This window comes from Urocitellus parryii, chromosome 10 (genome assembly GCF_045843805.1).
Source record: "Urocitellus parryii isolate mUroPar1 chromosome 10, mUroPar1.hap1, whole genome shotgun sequence".
NCBI lineage: Eukaryota > Metazoa > Chordata > Mammalia > Rodentia > Sciuridae > Urocitellus > Urocitellus parryii.
The window spans coordinates 17,603,275-17,623,034 of NC_135540.1; positions in this window are offsets into that span (position 1 = coordinate 17,603,275).

A 19,760-nucleotide genomic window follows, 5' to 3' on the forward strand; every position below is an offset into this window, starting at 1 on the left:
GATATATGACCTTGTGTACTCATCTTCTCATTTCATCCTTCTCCCTTTAGTCAAGAATCGAGCCTGTGTAGATGGCATTGCATTACAACTCTTAGGTGTCAGGTGAGCCGGAACCTTAAAAGCTTTGGAATATATCATGGTTGTTTCTTCACATAGGTTACTTGGCTGTCCTTGCTTGCTAACAAATGATATTATGTTCTCATCATTAAGCTACAAAGGCAAGGCGATTTGGTCACTACTTTCTTATTAGCAAAGTATGAAGGTCATGGTTAACATGGAACTTCCATTAATTTGACCTACTACCAAATTCTCATCATTAACAAAGTCTCTGAACAGATGGTAGTAAATAAATGTGGTGGGAAACATCGGTACTGATTTATAATTTTTCAACTCTTAAAAAGTTGCTGCTTGTGGGAATAGATCACACTATTAAAAAAAAAAAGAAGAAAGACTGTTGTGTTATTCTTAAAGACTATTAGGCTCAAGGTTACCAGCCAAGCATAATTCTTGTTTAATTCTCCCATTACCACGGAATCCTGTTTATGTCAGGAACACCTTTAATAGAATGTCACTTCAAATCATGAAAAGACAAAGACAGGCAGCGTAATTTACTTTAGCTAAAAAAAGACACCCTTTCCACAGGTCTCCCTGAGCTAGCAAGTACATCAGGGACAATACAGTTTGCTTCTGACCTCCCCCCTGTATACCAGACCCCCCACCTCCCAATAAATGAATTCCTTTTTATAGCTACATGAATCAGAGTGCTTTTCTCCCTATTCCTCAAGGGAATTCTGGGTGATGATCCCAGGATAAAAAGCATTTTGGATCTCTGATACTATGGTTTAATTTTAGCTTCTCTCTATAAAATGCACTTGACTTATCTTTCCAACTCTTGAATGTCGGACTCAACTCCTGTAGCCCAGGGGATGTTCTGATGTTCCTTAGGGTCCATGACTACCTTTAGTGAATTGTGTAACTCCATGAGATGAACTCTCCACAAGCTTGACTGCTTAGATGTCATTGAAGAAATCTGTACTCGTATCTGAAACACAACATTGAACCTAATAGGTACCTCTGGTTGGCCATGGGCAGCTAGAGGCCTTGAAGTACAACAGAGTAAAGGCCACTGACTGGACCTTAAAGAGATAGTTTGAAGAACAAATCTCTAGAAAAGCAACATTTTAAAGAAAATTTGTATGATTTTTTTTCAGTATAGTAGCTCAAGTATTAAATCAATAAAGCAGGGATATAAGTGTTGGTTGTGCCATTAGATAACAAAAATGAACTTGATAATTGCTTATTTGCTCTAAATTGGGGAAGAAGAATAATCTTTGATTCCAGAAATGATTAAAGTCTCTGGAAATGATTGCTAGGATGGCTAAAAGAATCTGTTGCCTGGCCAACAAATTCCCACAAGTTGACCACCTTAGGGGTTCCTTGCCATTGGCCATGCTTTGCAAATGCAAAAGTACAACATCAGAGGAAACCTTTTGGGTCTATAATATGTACTGTAGAACCCTGGATGTCACAATGCCAAGTTTTCCACGTTGCAGAGCTAAGTTGGCAAGAGCTCAAAAAGAACAGGGTAGGGAGTGAGAGGGTAGGCTTGAAGGGCCTACCTATTAAGGGGACTCCTATAGGAGATGGGCAAGAGATGGGCCCTGCCCATTTTTCTTCACTTCCTTCAGTTATCATACCATGTTTTTGACTACCTCTTTTATTTATTTATTTATTTATTTATTTATTCATTCATTCATTCATTCATTCATTCATTTTGGTACTAGGGACTGAACCCAGGAGTGCTTAACAACTGAACCATATCCCCAGCTCTTTTTATGCTTTATTTTGAGACAGGGACTCGCTTAGTTGCTTAGTGTTTCACTAAGTTGCTGAGGCTAGCTTTGAACTCACAATCCTCCTGCCTTAACTTCAGAGCTGCTGGGATTATAGGCATCTACTGCTACACCCAGCTTGACTACCACCTTGATAAAGTTATCTTTGTCTACTGCGGTGGCTCACAAACTTTACCATATACTAAATTTGCCTGGAGGACTTAGAAACCAATGCACACCGCTTATTCTCACTCCCAGAATTCTGCTTCAGAGGGAATAAAGAGGGAGAAGGAACAATAATTTACATTTATAACAACATGATGTATTGGTCTATTATATATGTTTTGGAGTACTTGGTTGATTACATCTTTCCTGTTTAATATTTCTCTTCCTTTTCAAACTAGAAAGCCAATCTATACAAGTTCATATGTAATTAAATACTAGAGGAAGAATTTGAACCAGTGTCTCTCTCTAACGCTGACAGGTATATATTCTTAGGGGGTTTAGGCTTGAAAAGAGTCTCCTAAAGGAGGTGACATAATTGAATTAGTAGGAGTTTATCCCCAAAAGTGAGTGAAGAAGGATATCCCAATACTTTCACTCTGAGCTCTGGACTTTGTCTGTTGCCCTCTGACCTCCCACTTTTTCCTCCTGGGTGCTGTCTTCCTGTATTGTGACCATCCCCATCATTCTCCCCCCTTGTATGGGAGAAGGCAAGCGCCCTATTCGGTGCATAAATCTCTCATTTGGGGCTCATACTGGGGAAAGTTTTTATGTTCTTCTGACCTTAAGTGCTGCACAGATTGTTCTCCATTAGAGCAAGGACAAAATGACTTCTCATTTTCTTCCCACCATCACTTTCCTCAAGGCCTAATAATTTGATCTTTTCGGTACAGCTGTTTCCCCATGTAACTTAAAAACAAAATTGTTACTCTGGTTGATTTTGTTTTAATGTCTTAGCAATCACACATGGTAAATTCAATCAAACAGAAATGATGATTGGTATTTGAAAAGGAAACCAAGGTTCACAGAGAGACTGGTCGTAAGCAATCTGCAGGGGAATTCTAGCATCTCGATCTCAATGTGAAGGCAGCTAGAGTCTGGGAAGAATTATCAAGTAAGCATGACCCCAGACATTACTAATACTCTTTGAGAGTGCCTGAGTTCTTTGTGACATTTCAAATTTTGATGAGTTTTGGAGGTCATTTTGGGATTCCATGAAATACTCAGCTTCGCCTAGGGCTTCTTACGTCAATCATCTATGGTCACAGGTCTCATCACACCTGCCTGGTGTTCACATTTGTATGACTCCATGGTCCTTTCAACCACTTTACTGTACAACCTCTTAAAGTCAATGCCACTTACACTTCAAATTGGATTCAGAACAGAAATTCTGGCCACCAGTGACACCTCTTCCAGCGAGGTTACTGAGAAAGATATGCAAAAACAGAAGTAGATACAAGAATTTGTATAAACAGTTATCACCAGCTTGGTTTTGAGCCCCTTCAAACTGCAGTATGGAATCTTTGTGAACTATGGTCCCCTTACCTTTGACACACTGTAAGCCCAGGGGTGAATCTCAGCACCCAGCACCAATGTAAGAAAACCCTGCGATTAAAAAAAAATGCAATAATTAAAAAAAAGGTGGAGTATTTCCTGAAAACTGAAATGAAGAGGTTAGATCAGAGGAGCATTAGCCTGGCTCTCATCTGTGTCCGGCACAAGCTGTGGAAATGAGGTTCACCTTGGTGGAATGGGCTGGCTACGAAATAAAAGCTAAGAAAAATAGAATGGCGAAAGAACCACAGGACACAGAAAATATTTCAAAAGCAGGGGTGGGAAGGGTAAACCGGAGCCCAGGCTTGCTTTATTTATATCAAGGACATCAAAGGCAGGGATATGGTTTCAAGGGCAGAGTCTGGCTTTGTGTTGTCTTGCAGTCAGCAGGTTGATTGACATCTTGGCAGGTCATACCCAGGTCTTGGCAGGTCTCAGGTGCTGTGTGGGATCTCTGGCATAGCTTGAGGGGGAAATTCACCTACAGCAGGCGATCAATCCCTGTGGGGCTGCCACAGGCGGTTCCCAATGCCAGACTTGTCCCCTCATTAGGCAACTATGTGCAGTGTAGTCTACACACAGCCCACAGACAGCTCATGATACCTGGCTACCCAGCCCAGGAATTCTTAGGGTTGCTTCTATTAACAGCTTCATGAAAACAATTGAGTCCCAAGAGAAGAGTTCCCTGTTTCCTGAACACACACACACACACACACACACACACACACACAGAGAGAGAGAGAGAGAGAGAGAGAGAGAGACTCAGATGTCTAATCCTTTCCCCATCACATAAACCTACAAGTCCTTTTGAACACAGTGGTCTAACAAAACATCTTTGAGTCTAGTGGTGCTGAGTCTTAGTGCTTAAGGGTATTTCTGCAGGGCTGGGAAGATATGTTTGAGTCCAATTTGCATAATTATAATTATCAGAGTTCAACAAAGAAAAACAATTAAAGCTGTACAAAGTAATATCATTTGCTTAATCACTGCAGATTTTTTTAAAATTTTTCCATTTTTTGGCATGTGCATTTCTAAAATAAAAAACGAGTTTACATTGTAGATAATATTTTATGTCATTTTTACCTGATGTATTGTAAACCTCACTTTAATAGCCATATAGCAGTGTATCATTTTAATATACTATATTTTCTAAGTCTTTTTCCTATCATTGCACCTTAGTTATTTTATACCTTGTTATAAACTATCTCTTCAATAAGTATCCCTGAGATAAATCTTTTTGCCTACTTTCAGTTACTCCTTTAAGATACAAGTCTTTTAATCAAAAAATATGCATATTTTAAGTCACCTTATTGTTGAATAGGAACTTTATTCTCATATTTTGTTTCTGTCCATAGGAAAGACTGATTATGCCTCAGCTTACACGTTTAAGTATCATCTGACCATTTTCTGTCCTCCATCTTCCCATCCTCCACTATAATGGCTAGTTGAATTGATCAGAGGGCACATTAAGAGGCCTCTGTCCACCAACAGTTAAGACTTTAAAAGAAATCAGATTGGGGTACATCCGGGCTTCCTGCCTTGTCTCAAACTGCCAGCATCCTGTATTTCTGTTTGAGACTGACTAGCCTTCTGTCTAGCTGCTTCTAGACTAGCTGCAATCAGGCTTCTTGATGTGATCACGACTGGGAGAGAGGGTGAGTTGACAACACAATTCTCTCCTTTACCTCCAAGTTTTTAGTTGGGTAGGTAAGTGAACCTGAGTTCAGAAGTGAGGAAGTAGGAGATGAGCAGTTCTACCTAAGGCTCCTCTCTGGGTTTTCAGCCACATCTGCAACTTTTCCAGGGGGTCTATGTTCATGTGAGCAGATAGATGCCTGAGTGGTGTTAACCAGTAGCCTACTACCTTCAAAAAGAAATCTGGGCACTCAAAGACCCAGGGTACATTATCAAGTACACTTGTGACATTTTTTACAAAAGTTTTTAATGTCCATATAATGGCAGTCAAATCTATATAGTATTTTATTATGATTCTTAGCCATTGGCATATCACTTAGAAAGACTTTCCCCAGACCAAATGCAAGTCTATGTAGCTTTCCTCCAGGTAGGTTTTGGTTTCATTTTTATTTTGAAATAATTTGATACTTACTTTGGTTCGAGGTAGATGAAGCAGGCATCTCAATCATTTCCCCAAAAGACCAACTGCATTTTATAAAGTTATTATTCCCACACATATATTCTTAGCCCCCTTCCTGGAATCCAACTTTTTCTTGATCTGCCTGTTATTCTTGTTATTTGAGCAGACCAAGAACCCTCTGCTGGTATTAGCAATATTCTAATAAGCACATGAATTGAAAAATGACATTAAAGAGACAGTGGAATGAACCACACATAACTTTCCTATGTTCATATATGAATACACCAGAATGAAACTCCACATCATGTATAAGCACAAGAACGGGATCCTAATAAGTCATATATATGTGTGTATATATATATATATATATATATATATACACACACACACACACACACTCATACACACACACTCTTCTGTGATGTATATATAAAAGAACAAACTAAAGATGAATAGGCTGTGAATAAAACTTGAAGGGAAAGTTTCACCGTTCACAGAATGAGAAATGAAAGTTTTTTAAAAAATGTTTTTATTAGTGCATTATTAATTTTGACATCAACATACATACATGGAATATAATTTGCTCTATTTCAGTACCCATTACCCTTTTCAGTATCCTTTTTCCCTCTACCCATCTCTCTTCTATTGGTCTTCCTTCTAGTTATTTATTGCTTTTTAATTCATGCCTTACACATAGACATAAGGATGAAATTTACTGTGGTATACTCATAAATGTACATATCATAATTTGGTTCACTTGTGACCACAGTTCCTGCCTGTCCCATTGTCCCCTCCCCTTTAATCATCTTCTCTACTCCATGATCCTCTCTTCTATTTTCATGCCATTCCCTTCTTTTGTCCCTCTTATTTTGCATGAGTTTCCCCCTGAAAACATGTCTTCCTTGATTTTGAGAGTCTGATTTATTTCACTTCGCATGATATTCTCTGGATTCATCTATTTACCAGCAAATGCTATAATTTCATTCTTCTTTATGGCACAGTAAAACTCCATTGTTAATGTAACATACCACATTTTCTTTATCTAGTCATCTTTTGATGGACACCTGTGTCAGTTCTGTAACTTGGCTCTTGTGAATTGCACTGCTATAAACATTGTATCACTATAGTATGCTGATTTTAGTTCTTTTGGATAAATACTGAGGAGTGAAATAGCCAGGTCATATGATGGTTCCATTCCTGGTATTTTGAGAAATTCCTATACTGCTTTCTAAAGTGGTTGTGCTAATTTGTAGTTCCACCAACAATGTACAGGTATACATTTAATTTGTATTCTTGATGTGTAGCTGGAGTAAAATGAAATCTCAAAGTAGTTTTGATTTCCATTTTCCTGTTTGTGAGAAATGTTGACTATACTTTCATTTATTTGTTGGCCATTTGTATTTCTTCTATCAACAAATGTCTCTTTAGTTCTTTTGCCCATTTAGTGACTGGATTTTTTAAGGTGTTGAATGTTTTGAGCTATTTATATACTCTGGATATTAATTCCCTATCTTAGGAATAGTTGGCAAAAATTTTTCCTCCATTATTTAGTCTCCTTCTTCATTTTTTTAGTCATTTCCTTTGCTCTGCAGAAGTTTTTTAACTGGATGCTGTCCAATTTATTCATTCTTGATTATAATTTCTTAGCTTTAGGGGTCTTATTAAGGAGTTGGAGCCTGTGCCAATACGTTGAAATGTTGATCCCATGTTTTCTTCTAGAAGTTGTAAAGTTTTTGGTCTAATTCTTAGATTTTTGATCCATTTTGAGTTGACTTTTGTGCAGGATGAAAGATATAGATCTAGTGTTATTATTCTGCATATGGATATCCAATTTCCCCAGCATCATTTTTTAAAAGGCTATCTTTTCTCTAATAACTGGCACTTTTGTCAAGTATGAAATGATTATAATTATATGGCTTTATCTGTGTGTCTCCTGTTCTTTTCTCCTGGTCTTCTTGTCTGTTTTGATGCTGATGCCAATTCAATGCTATAGTTGTTTTACTATAGCACTGCAAAATAATTTGAGACCAGGTTTTGTGACACCACCAGCCTTGTTCCTTTTGCTCAGTATTGTTTGGCTATTCTGGGTCTTTGTTCTTCCAAGTGAATTTTAGGACAGTTATGTGTAATCTAGTTCTGTGAAGAATGTCGTAGGTATTTTGATGGAGATTGTATCAAATCTGGATAATGCTTTTGGTAGTACAGCCATTTTGATAATATTAGTTCTGTCTATCTAAGTACATGGGAGGCCTCAGGTCTTCTTAAATTTATTTCTTCAGTGTTCTGTAGTTTTTTATTGTAGAGGTATTTCAAGCTCTTAGTTAGATTATTTCCAATTTTTTTGAGGATTTTTGGGAAAGTGATAGTTTTCTTGATTTCTTTCTCAGCAGGTTCAATACTGGAGAATAGAAAAGTTATTGAATTTTATATTCTGATCTTGTGTTCTGCTACTTAACTGAATTTATGAGATTTCAATGTCTTCTGGTGATGTTTTTTTTTTTTTTGGGGGGGGGGTCTTCTAGATACCGGGTCATATATCAGAAAACAGAGATAATTTGCCTTCTTTTTCTTTTTTTCTATTTTTATCCTTTAATTTTGTTCTCTTGCCTGATTGCTCTTCCTTTTCTTGTTCCTGATTTGAGAGGAAATGCTTTCAGTCTCTTTTCCATTCATATGTTATTGGCTTTGGATTTTTATATATAGCTTTATAATGTTTCGATGAGTTCCTTCTATCCTTAGCTTATCAACAATTTTAACATGAATGGGTGCTGAGAATTTTGTAGAAGGCTTTTTCTACATCTATTGAGATGATGGTGTAATTCTTATTCTCAATTCTATGTGATTGGTAAATTACATTTATTAATTTGCATATATTGAACCAACCTTGCATCCCTGGGATGAAATCTACTTGATCATGATGTACTGTCTTCTTACTGTGCTTTTAAATGCCGTTTTCATAAAGAAGGAATTTTGCAGTTATTTTCTTCAGGAATACTGGTCTGTAGTTTTTTTTTTTTTTTTTTTTTTTTTTCCTTGATGTATCTTTGTCTGACTTTGGAATCAGAGTGATATTGACTTCTTAAAATAAATTTGGGAGCTTTCCTTCTCTTTATTTTCATGGAATAATTTGAGGATGATTGACATTTGGTCTTCTCTAAAGGTCTGATAGAAGATGACAGAGGATACTTGTGGTCCTGAGCTTATCTTTGTTGGAAGGCTTTTAATTTTTGCTTCAATCACATTACTTGATTTTGGTTTGATTATGTTTTCTATATCCTCATGGTTCAATTTGGGTAGGTCATATGTGTGTAGAAATTTGTCAATGTCTTCTAGATTTTCCAGTGTATTGGAATATAAATTTTCAAAATAGTTTCTCATGATCCTCTGGACTTTAGAAGTTTCTGTGGTGATATCGCCTTTTCCTCTCCAATTTTGTTGATTTGAGTCTCTCTCTCTTTCCTTTGCTTAATTTGATAGGAGTTTATCAATCTTATTTATCCTGTTAAAGAACCAACTATTTTGTTTCATTAATCCTTTGTATTTTTTAACTCAATTTTTTTAATTTTGGCTCTGATCTTAATTACTTACTATCTTCTACTGAATTTGATTTGGTTTGTTCTTCCATTTATAGTGTATAACATTAGATTATTTATCTGGAATCTTTCTTTTTTTAAATGTAGGCATAAAGTGCTACAAACTTTCCTCTAAAATGGCCTGCGGCACTATCCCAGAGATTTCGATATGTTGTATCTTTCTGTTCTCATTTGCTTCTAAGAATTTTTTGATTTCTCCTGATTTCTTCTATGACTCATTCCTCATTTAAAAGTGTATTATTTAATCTTATGTTTTTTAATCTTCTCATTGATTTTTAATTTATTCTATTATAGTTTATAGGATCCAATGAATGCTAATTTTTGTATTTGCTAAGACTTGTTTTGTGTCCTGAAATATATTCTATTTTAGAGAGAGTTTGATGTGTAGCTGAGAAGAAAGTTAATCTGTTTGTTGATCAATGAGACTTTCTATAGATGTCTTTTAGGTCCTTCTAATTAATTGTATTTTTTAGTTCTGAAGAGTCTTTATTTAGGTTATGTCTGGATGACCTATCTATTGGTAAAAGAGGAGTGTTGCAATCACTCATTAATATTGTATTGGATCTAAATATTCTACATACACAGGACATTTATTCTCAGCTCTGACCCAACGTGGAAAAACTTGTTAGGGGAGTCTGTATGAGAGTTTCATTTTTGCTAGCCAGCTCTGACATGTCCCTCTTTCCGTGAGTATCACACCCTGTGCTGAGGTGAGACAGAGTCAAATGCCCCAGCCTATCTTCCAGTCCTTTCTAGTCTTGGACAGGATGACTCGAGGATCACCAGATTTGGTCTGAATTTAATTGGTCTCAGTTCACTACTCCTCATGTGAGCCTGGTTCCTTATCTCAGAGCTCAGATCACCTGTCTCAAGTGAAAGAGTTCTTTGCTCTTTTCAGCTTTGAAATCCCATTTGCTAGTGCTGAATGCTGTTTTGATTCACACTTGGGGAGCTGCTATGATAGAGCAGCTTCCTCAGAGCTACCTTACTCCATTCCTCAAAGGGCTCCACTCCATCAATCATTTCAACATTTCAACATGGATGTTAAAAATATAGTTCATTAAGAGTAAAGAAGTTAGAGTATGAAGGCAGAGGGAAGGTTGGATTGTTCAAAAGGTGAGGGGAAGAAAATTTGAAGCAAGATGGTGAATGAAGGCCTTAAAGAGGGAGGAACTGAAGAAGAGAAGAAAACAAGGTATTCTGCTATGAGAGGGTGAGGTGAAAAAAAAAAAGAGTAATAAAACAAGCAAATACAAGCAGAACAAAGGAACACCACTATCCCAACATTACAAAAAAAAAAACAAACAAAAAAAAAAAAAACAGGGCCAGGGTTGTGGCTCAGTGATAGAATGCTTGCCTGGCACATGTGAGGAACTGGGTTCAATCCTCAGCACCGCATAAAAATAAATAAAATAAAGGTATTGCATCCAGTTACAACTACAAAAAAAACTAAAAACAAAACAACACCAGAAAAGAAACAAAAAATCAGTACCTCTTAGAAAAAGAAAATGAAATAGAAAAAAAAGATAATAAAAGGAAAAGAAATAATAAAATAAAAAAAGAAACACTGGTGTATATGTATACACATGAATCAACTGCAAACAGAGCTAGAATAATAACTAAAAAATGTTGATTGCAACAAAAGATAAAGAAAAAAATTTAATTAAAAAATGCTTGAATTTTTCCATTGATGTAGCTGAAGTTGAGTGTTTATTTCCTATTCTGTCCCTACTTCTTGGACTATGCATTCACCTCTTAGAGAAAGGGCTGTATGATAATAAACCCAAATTCCTTTTGTGATTTTCACCACTTTGCCTGCTGGAGTGGACTGGAAGTGTAGCTGGTTGAGATGCTCTCAGTTTGTTTGCTGGACAGTTCGGGGTGGGGGTGGTGGTGGGGTACTAGAATTATTTTCTATTGGGGTTTTGCCCAGATGTCTCAGATTGCAGTCCTTCCTGGTTGGAAGCAGTGCAAAGATTTATTTAGTAACTTGCAGCTGCTGGGTTGAGCTGTAAATGGAACTCTGTACCTTTGTTTGGGGTATCTACCTCGGAGCAGTTAAATCCTTGCACCCTTAGGGCTGAGTCCATCTCAGCTGGGCAACTGAGTTTCTAGCATCTTCCTATAGTTCTACTTACAGGGCAGGGTGACAGACCACCCTCAGTATGTGGTGCTTGGAAGGGTTCCTGTAGCCTACCCACCACTAAACATGAATTTCCAAGTCTCTGTCTCCAAGGTCAATCCTGCCCACTAGATCAATTTCTCTTAATCCTTTTTGGCTGGTCAGTCCTGCTGCAGAGTTCAAAAGGATACTGGGTTCCCTCTCCTGTCTCAATGTAATCATGCCTCACTGGTCAATTTCTCTTCCTTTTCAGCTGGTTGTTCACATCACAAGGCTCAAAGGAAAAGTGACTTGCATCCCCTCTATACCTCTGTCTTCAGTCCCCTGGATCCACATTCTCTGTAACCATTTTGGGATCACAATTTACTAAGTGTGCTTTAGGTCACAAATAGAGCACTGGCTGAGACAGAGCAGAAGTATTTGCCAAGGACTTGGGTTCCCATAGGAACAAGCCACTCGAGCTGGATCTCCACCTCAGGTCTTCACTTAGAAGCTGAGCAACACTGAGCACATTTAAACAGCATCCCACTGTGCAGTCGCTGTATCAGCCAAGTACAGACTGCCCTCCACAGGTGTTTATGGGCCAAATCTATCTACTTGTTTCTCTCCCCCTTTGATTGACACACCTCAGCTGCTGCCAAGCTCAGGTATATTTCCTTATATTCTCCATTCACTGCACCAGAATCTCTGGGTTTCTCTGAATTTCTGAAAGATACTGATTTGTAATGGTTTTCTTCAGACATCCACCTCATTATGAAGCCATATTCCTATCATTTCAATTTCAAACAGCAGAGCAAGTGCCTCTTCCCTCTATTCTACCATCTTGCAGTCTCTGGTGAATCCATTTTGCAAAGCCTTTGGAAAAGAGTCACCGAGTGGAAGATAACTATATGAGTGCTATCAAGCACTCATACAACCAAGAAACGAAGGAAATGTAGTCTTAGCGGCAGCAAGGATAAAGGAGATCACAAGCAAATACAACTAGGAAAGCTCATGTGTTGCTCCCTGGAAAAGGGTTCCTTGACTGAAGATTGGACTTGTACATTTCCAGGCTTGTACTGGCCTACTGAATAAGGTAGCAGAATACAACAGTTATTAATATGGCATTACGTAAAAATGTGGATGTGTAACCGATGTGATTCTGCAATCTTTGTAATGTTTTGAACAACCAATAAAAAAAATAAAAAATTAAAAAATTAATTTAAAAAAAAAAAGGATAGTCAATGGTCATCAATCAGAGGTGTTGGGCTCCAATTGAGGTCTTGTTCAAATGCAGAAATCATACCTGCAGGCCAATCTGTAGAAATATTAATGGGTGCTATCAAAGCCTATTTCAAATGTAAAAGACCTTGAAGCTCACCTGTGAGAACTCCTCCTTTGCTCCCTCCTGTGTCCCTGAGGTGAGCAATGAAAGTGGGGGAATGGGAGGTGGAAAGGAACTCAGATGGAAGTCCATGGTAAGAATTAAACTCAAAAGCCTTGGTGCTGTTCTCAAAGCCTGTTTTACATAGATTTTGATCAATGGTTTCGGTGCCCATTTTCAACCCCTGTTTAACATAGATTTTGCTCCATGCTCTACCAAGAACCATATATAAACTCCTAAACTGGCACACAAAAATGGGATTTTTCTGCTTTCAGGCGCCCTCCCACAGGGTAGGAACTTTCTTCTTGCTCAAATAAATCCTGCTTCATTTACATTTCTTTCCTTCTTTTGTTGTCTGTGGGTTTCATTCTTCAAATTTTATGAGTCAAGAACCCAGAAGGAAATTGGCCAAACAGGGATAGTCTCATCTGGAAACTCCAGTTTCACTACCGGAGCCTCAGCTGCCCTGAGCATTTGAGTTCTTGCTCTCTGTTGGGAGTCACTGCTCCATGAGTGACCTCTGCAGAAAGACTCTCTGGCTTCTTGTTTGGCTTGTCCTGAGGGTGCATGCTTGTAGTTCCTTGGCAATTATAGATCTTGTGTGAGTGTACACAGTATCCTCTTGTGAGCTTGATGTCAGTGTCACTGAAATTTGAGTCTGCACATGCAGTAGCAGCTCAATGACTCAAAAGTTTTTCTCTGAACAGAGCTAACATTTTTTATGTGAAAATCAGACATTCAACCTTGGACTCAAGTGAACAGAACAATCTACATATCAAAAAAGAAAGAAAAAAACCCCCACATTCTCTACATCCATAGATTAGGGTCTGTTTTTATTTTTTTATATCTTTTAAGTGGGAAAGGGACAGGGATATCTGGGACTCCCATTTAATTATGCCAAATGACTTGAAGGACGATTTAAAATAAGAACTTCCAGATACTATCTGCCCCTCAGAAAGTATACTCAAGTTCACAATGTATTAATTCCTCTTAGTTTGAGAAAATTCCACATCATCAGAACCACTTTTATTGTACCAGCTCTAGAAGATCTCCATGTTTAAGTAAAAATCTGTGGACTACTCGGAGGGGGAAAAAAAAAAGTTGGAGCCAGTAGGTACAAAAATAATACTTAATTTGCTTTTTAAAATCTTGAAAAACAAACATGTGGCTCTAACCGGTGGCAGATTTCTTGCCTCATGCAGTAAGAGGTGAGAAAAAATAAAGGGAATTCTATTTCAAATCCTTTCTTATTTCTTGAGATGATTTAGTTCAAAGTAGTGGCTCAAAAAGTATTACTCTTCTCTCAAAGACATTTCTCTGTGATCCAATAAAAGTCGAAAATATTTTTAAAAGAAGTAGAGTACCATTCTTTGGTCTAAAACTTTGAGGTAGGGGAGGCTTGGGGCTTCATCACAGCTGGCAGCACCCCAAGACACTAGAAAGGTCTCCAACTTACGACTCCACCTTTTCCTTTCTTTTCTCATTTTCTCCAAGCATCTTATGCCATTCCTCTGTGCCTGCCTTCTCAGCCAGCTTTATGACTTATGTCCCCTCCAACGTTGCCCTTAATGGTGTTTTCACCCATGCTGGGCATTAGAAAGAGAGGCCATTTATTTGGAGCAATCTGTTACTGTGATTATCTAAACTTGGAAGATGGTATTATTAAAAAAAAAAAAAAAGCATGTTTCAGCCTAATTGTGAGACTTTTTTCTTCCTGCAGATGGTTTTCCTCCCCCTACTTAAAATGAAAGCACTCACATCTCACTAATAATCAAAATTGAGAAATTATGTTTTGGCATAAAATGCATCAGGGAGAAAAGATAACTTTGGAGTGGTCCATAGGACCCACAAATAGAGATTATTCTGCTGTATTAAATAATGTGTCTCTTATTTTTTTATGAAAATAATCTGTGTACATAATTTTTCATGAGGCAAATAATACATAACATCTTATGGCTGGAACAAAAGTGGTCCCCTGCCCCATGCCTGAGTCCAGCTGTCAGATGACAATCATTACCAAAAATTCTAACACATTCATCTATCTCCTCATATTTCTAAATACTAAAAAAAAATTATCTCTTTTAAAAAATGATTATTTTAAATCCATAAAAAATCCAAATTCTCAAAGTAACATAATGAAACAAAATTGTCCATTGACTCCTCGGGCAGATGAGAGTGTTATCCCCTTGTTCAACTCTGACCCCACCATTCACTTTGCCCCATGTCAATATATCAACACTACAATTTTTGATAAAACCAATTCTCAGAGTTTAATTATTGGGACTATGTAAATACTGTGACTCCTGAGCCAGTAAATTCTGAGATATAAAATCATGTCTATAACAAGGAGTGGTGTTAACGCAACTCAGAAGTCAAGCTGTCTTGCTGGACATTTCTCATTCTACACTGATGTTTTGAGGATATGAGAGATCAGTGATCTCATGATTAAAAGAAAGCTTTATCAGTATACAAGTACTTCAACACACTGCTGAAAATCCTGTAAAATGCTTTCTATTTGATGCACAGAGCTGCTGGCTTAGTGGCATCAAACTCTACCACATGCTTACTGTGTCAATTTTGGAAAACTAAGTGTAGGAACATTTTCTTTGGTTTGGAAACACTTGCTGATGGAGAAGAATACTCCATATCATATTTTTAATTTCAATGAAGTGGATCATCCACAAAACGAGAAAAAGACAATCTTTAAAAAATCATGATTATTTTAAACCCACTAAAGGCTTAAAGTCTCAAAGTAACATAATGAATTGAAATATGAACAATGCAGAGTCCTCTTCTGGGAGGTGGAACCAATGGACCTTTCTTTTTATATTCGGGAGAATAGCAGGGGAAGAAGAAGCTGTCGTAGAGTAAGAAAAAAAAATACAGTGGACTTGCAAGGATTTTTAAAGGGTGAATAGCTCAGTCTAAAAATTTAGAAACTCTGAGAGTTCCATACACAGGGGGAATCTATACTCCCTGCCAACCCTCTATCATTTGGCAGGGAGTATAGAACCCAGGACTTCAGTGAGTACTCTTTAGAAATATTGCAGGAAAGGCCTGAGAAGTAGAAGAATTTTCTTAGGTGCAACTGCCCCCAGCCTGCTGTAGACTGAAGGAAGAGCAAAGGAATTGAAAGGAACCCTCCCACACTCCAGGCTTATGCCAAATAGGAGACAGCAGCTGCCCATCATTTAGAATGGAGCCTATCTAAAAAAGGCACATGCAAAGGAGCCTGATTAGATAGAATGGCAAGAAGGAACCCTGAGACACCCTCTGCAGAAACTCTAAGCCTCACCCTAACTTTGAGTGATGACAGACATTCACAGGAGGAAGACCAAGAGAGCCCAGAGAAACAGCCCACATAGCTCCAGAGGCATAGGGGTTAAGAGGAAATCTGAGTGAAATCCTATAAGACATCCCAGGCCTTACATGGATTCTGGGCAGTTGCTTTCAGCCATCTGAAGAGTGTGGAGATAGATCTACATATGGAAGAGCAAAGGGTTTTAAGCAAGAAAACCAAAGCAATTCAATGGAGAAATCAAAAATCTTTTCAACAAATAGTGCTTAAAGAATCGTATGTTCTTATTTACAAAGAAAGGAACATCTCACATTATAAATGAAAAGCAATTTGAGATGGATTATAGGCTTAAATCTAAAGTTAACACCCTAAGACTTCTAGAAGATAACACAGGAGAATGAATCTTCACTACTTTGGTTGAAAAAAGATTTCTCAACCAACTCAGAAAGCATTAACCATAAAAGAAAAAATTGATAAACTGACCTTCATCAAAACTAAAGCTTGTGCTCATGAAAATTCACCATTAAATCAGCTAGCCTGAGACTGGAGAAAATATTCTGAACCCAAATGTTTGACAAAAGATTTTTCCCCAGGAATGAATGAATGTATATATATATTTTACACACACATATATGTATGTGTGTGTGTGTGTGTGTGTGTGTGTGTGTGTGTGTATTTTCTTATGAAACCAAAAATAAAAAGAAAACCCAGTGGACAGAAGACTTGATGGCTCTTTTACAAGTGAACATACACACAAATGACCAATAAGCACAGGAAAAGTACTGAATATCATTTATTATTTAGGAAATGCAAATGAAAACCACAATGGGAATCTACTACACACCAGCACAAATGGTTACAGTGACAAAACTTTATAACACCAATTGTTAGAGAAGTTATAGAGCAACTAGAATTCTCACTCATTCCTTTTGGGTAGGTCAAATAGCAAAACAATTTTGGATAATAGTCAATTAATTTCTTGGGGAGTTCAGCATATGCTTTCCCTACCACTCAACAACTGAGTTGAGTTGGACTCAAGGGTACAATCATTTTTATAGCAGATTTATTCATTATAGCTCCATCCAAGAAACACTCAGGAATAGCCCACCCCTTTCAAAAAATGGGACTAAATAAACAAAATGTGATGTAATCATACAATTAAATACTACTAAGAAATAAAAAGCAAAAAACTAATAATACAGGCAACAACATATGTCAATCTTGATATTAACATTGGGAAATTTCCTAAAACCATTTGGCTGAAAGAAGAGAGATGTAAAAAGGGACTTATTGTAAAGTGTCACTCACATGAAGTTTTAACACAGGCAAAGTGAATCTAGAAGGTTTTCCTTGGTTGGGTTTTAAGTGGTATGAAAGAATTTCTTGTAATGAAAATATTCTGGACCTGGTAGAGGTACAAATTATACTAATGCATGCATTTGCCAAAACCTTGGACATGTACTCTTAAGATTTTGGTATTTCATGCTATATAAATTATATTCAACAAAAATGTAAATTCTTCAGTTTTCCAATTTTATTTTTTATAAAATAGTCATGACCCAATATATTTCTCCCTCTGTGGAGTTAACTTGTAAGCCAGATTTCAGTTATCTTTGGAAGAATTTTTAAAGAATGTCTTTTTTCTGCCAAAGCCTTTGGGGATTTAAATAATTCATGTTCACACGTATGAATGCAACTTTAAATTGAACTAAGCACACTCAATGAATGAGGTTCATTCATTGGCAGGTGTACAGCAGCTGTTTAGTGGAAAGGGGCCTGAACATTTACAAGTCTGACTAATGGATTCATTATCACAGTGGAGTAGGATTTCACCTTGCTGTGTGTCTGAAACTAAGTGAACCAGGGGACCTAATACCTATTTTTCCACGGTGCCTTAAACAATCGGAGCATTGCGAAATATTTAGTCAACATACATTTACTAAGAACTCATAGTGAACATAGTCCTAACCAGATGTGCTATATAAACTTCAGGGGAGTACTAACACTAACTAGTTAGTAAATGCATCAATCTCATTTACCTAAGTCAGTGTTGACCTTGAAACTAGGTCTTCATTTCAATGATATGTTTTTTGCTTTATACTTTGAGAGCTCATTTTTAAAATTCCAGGAGGAAATACTTCTTACAGGTTTTATAAAATTGGCTTTATCATGTTCTTTATTTAAATATAGTTCAAAATGACACTTGATTATTATTTTTAAAAACTACTCTCCAAAGGTGGTGATTTACTCCCATTGAGGAAATTTAAGAGCTCCATTTGTAAAAAATTAAACAAAACAAACCTGTACCTTGTCAACCTAAAAGCAAGTTGATGTACACTGAATATTCAAAATGGTACCCTAGGATCTGATTTTATAGATCAGAAAGGACGAGAAGGGGCTGCAGCAGGTTGGTTGTTGCAAACACATTGCAAACACAACGATTAGCCCTGGTTGTTGACTGTCCCTTGCTCACTTGAGCTACAGATTCCAGGGGGAGGATTTCGATAAACAGGGACAGACTTACTGGGCCTCTTTCCTGTCTCTATGGCATCAGAGAGTTGGCAAAACCTGGCAACTGCCATGCTCCACTTCATGTTTCCCCTGGGCTAGGGAATTTCATGACTTCATTCTTGTGACATTTTAAATCCTTTCTCAATCCTTAATTTAGATGAAAAATATTAAAGGAGTCTTTTAAAGGGTAACTGACCCTAACATGGCTGCCAGGAAAATAATATGAAATATATACAATGTCTTACCATTCCTGCCTAGCCCTGAGAGAAACATCCATGAATAATACAATCTGATAAGTTCATGCTGGGACTATATATAACAGGTAGCATGTGGTCAATGAAAGAGTGAATATGTTCATTTGGGATGAGCTTCATACAAGTGGTATCAAAGAAGGAATATGAGCTCAGTAGGTAAAAAGGCAGGAAAAGTATCCCCAATAGAAAGAATAGCATGTGTGGGGGCATAGAGGTGGAGACCCTCCTCTTCCTCTTTCTTTTTCATTTCCTGACCATGAGGGAACAGTTTACTCCACAATATGGCCCCATATGGTAGTATTGGCTCACCACAGGCCCAGAAGCAACTGGGCCAACTGACTGTGTGGATTAAACCTCTAAAACCATGAGCCAAAATAAACCTTATTTCTTTATAAGTTCCTCATCTCAGGTGTGTGTCACAGTGACAGAAAGCTAACTCAGCTACAGACTCTAGGCCTCAGATCTTCTCTTAGAGCCTTTACTTTAACAATGTAGTAATTGTAAATTCTTTTTCTTTTTTTGCCACTTTAGAATGTGTATAAATCTCCTTAAGAGCCTGTGCCAGTTTTACAACCCTGAGAATGTCTTTTTCAAGGACCCAAAGGCTATCTCTTTGAAATGTAATTGTAGATAATACAGTGCCTTCATCCCTAGCTTTCCACAGGAGGGTAGGAGCCTAACTAACCTCAGAGGCTCTTTGCTCCAAGTTGTAAAACTCTTAACTAACCTCAGAGGCTCTTTGCTCCAAGTTGTAAAACTATCTTCTGTCATTATGATGGAGGAAAGTCTACTTTTGTTTTGTGTAAAAACAATCAGCAAACATACAGGTGGGATCAAATTGTAAGACAGAATGACTCAGTCATTCTATATTTAATGCACCCCTTGTATAAAACTAAAAACTCTCAAGATTAGAGTTCACTCTCTTTTCCTTATTGCGATAATCTTTTGGGGGGATGGGGGGGGGCGGAGGACAGGTACTGGGGATTGAACTCAGGGACTACTGAGCCACATCCCCAGCCCTATTTTGTATTTTTTATTTAGAGACAGGGTCTGAGTTGCTTAATGCAACTTTTGCTGAGGCAGGCTTTGAACTTGCAATCCTCCTGCCTTAATCTTGACTAAACAAATAGTAGTC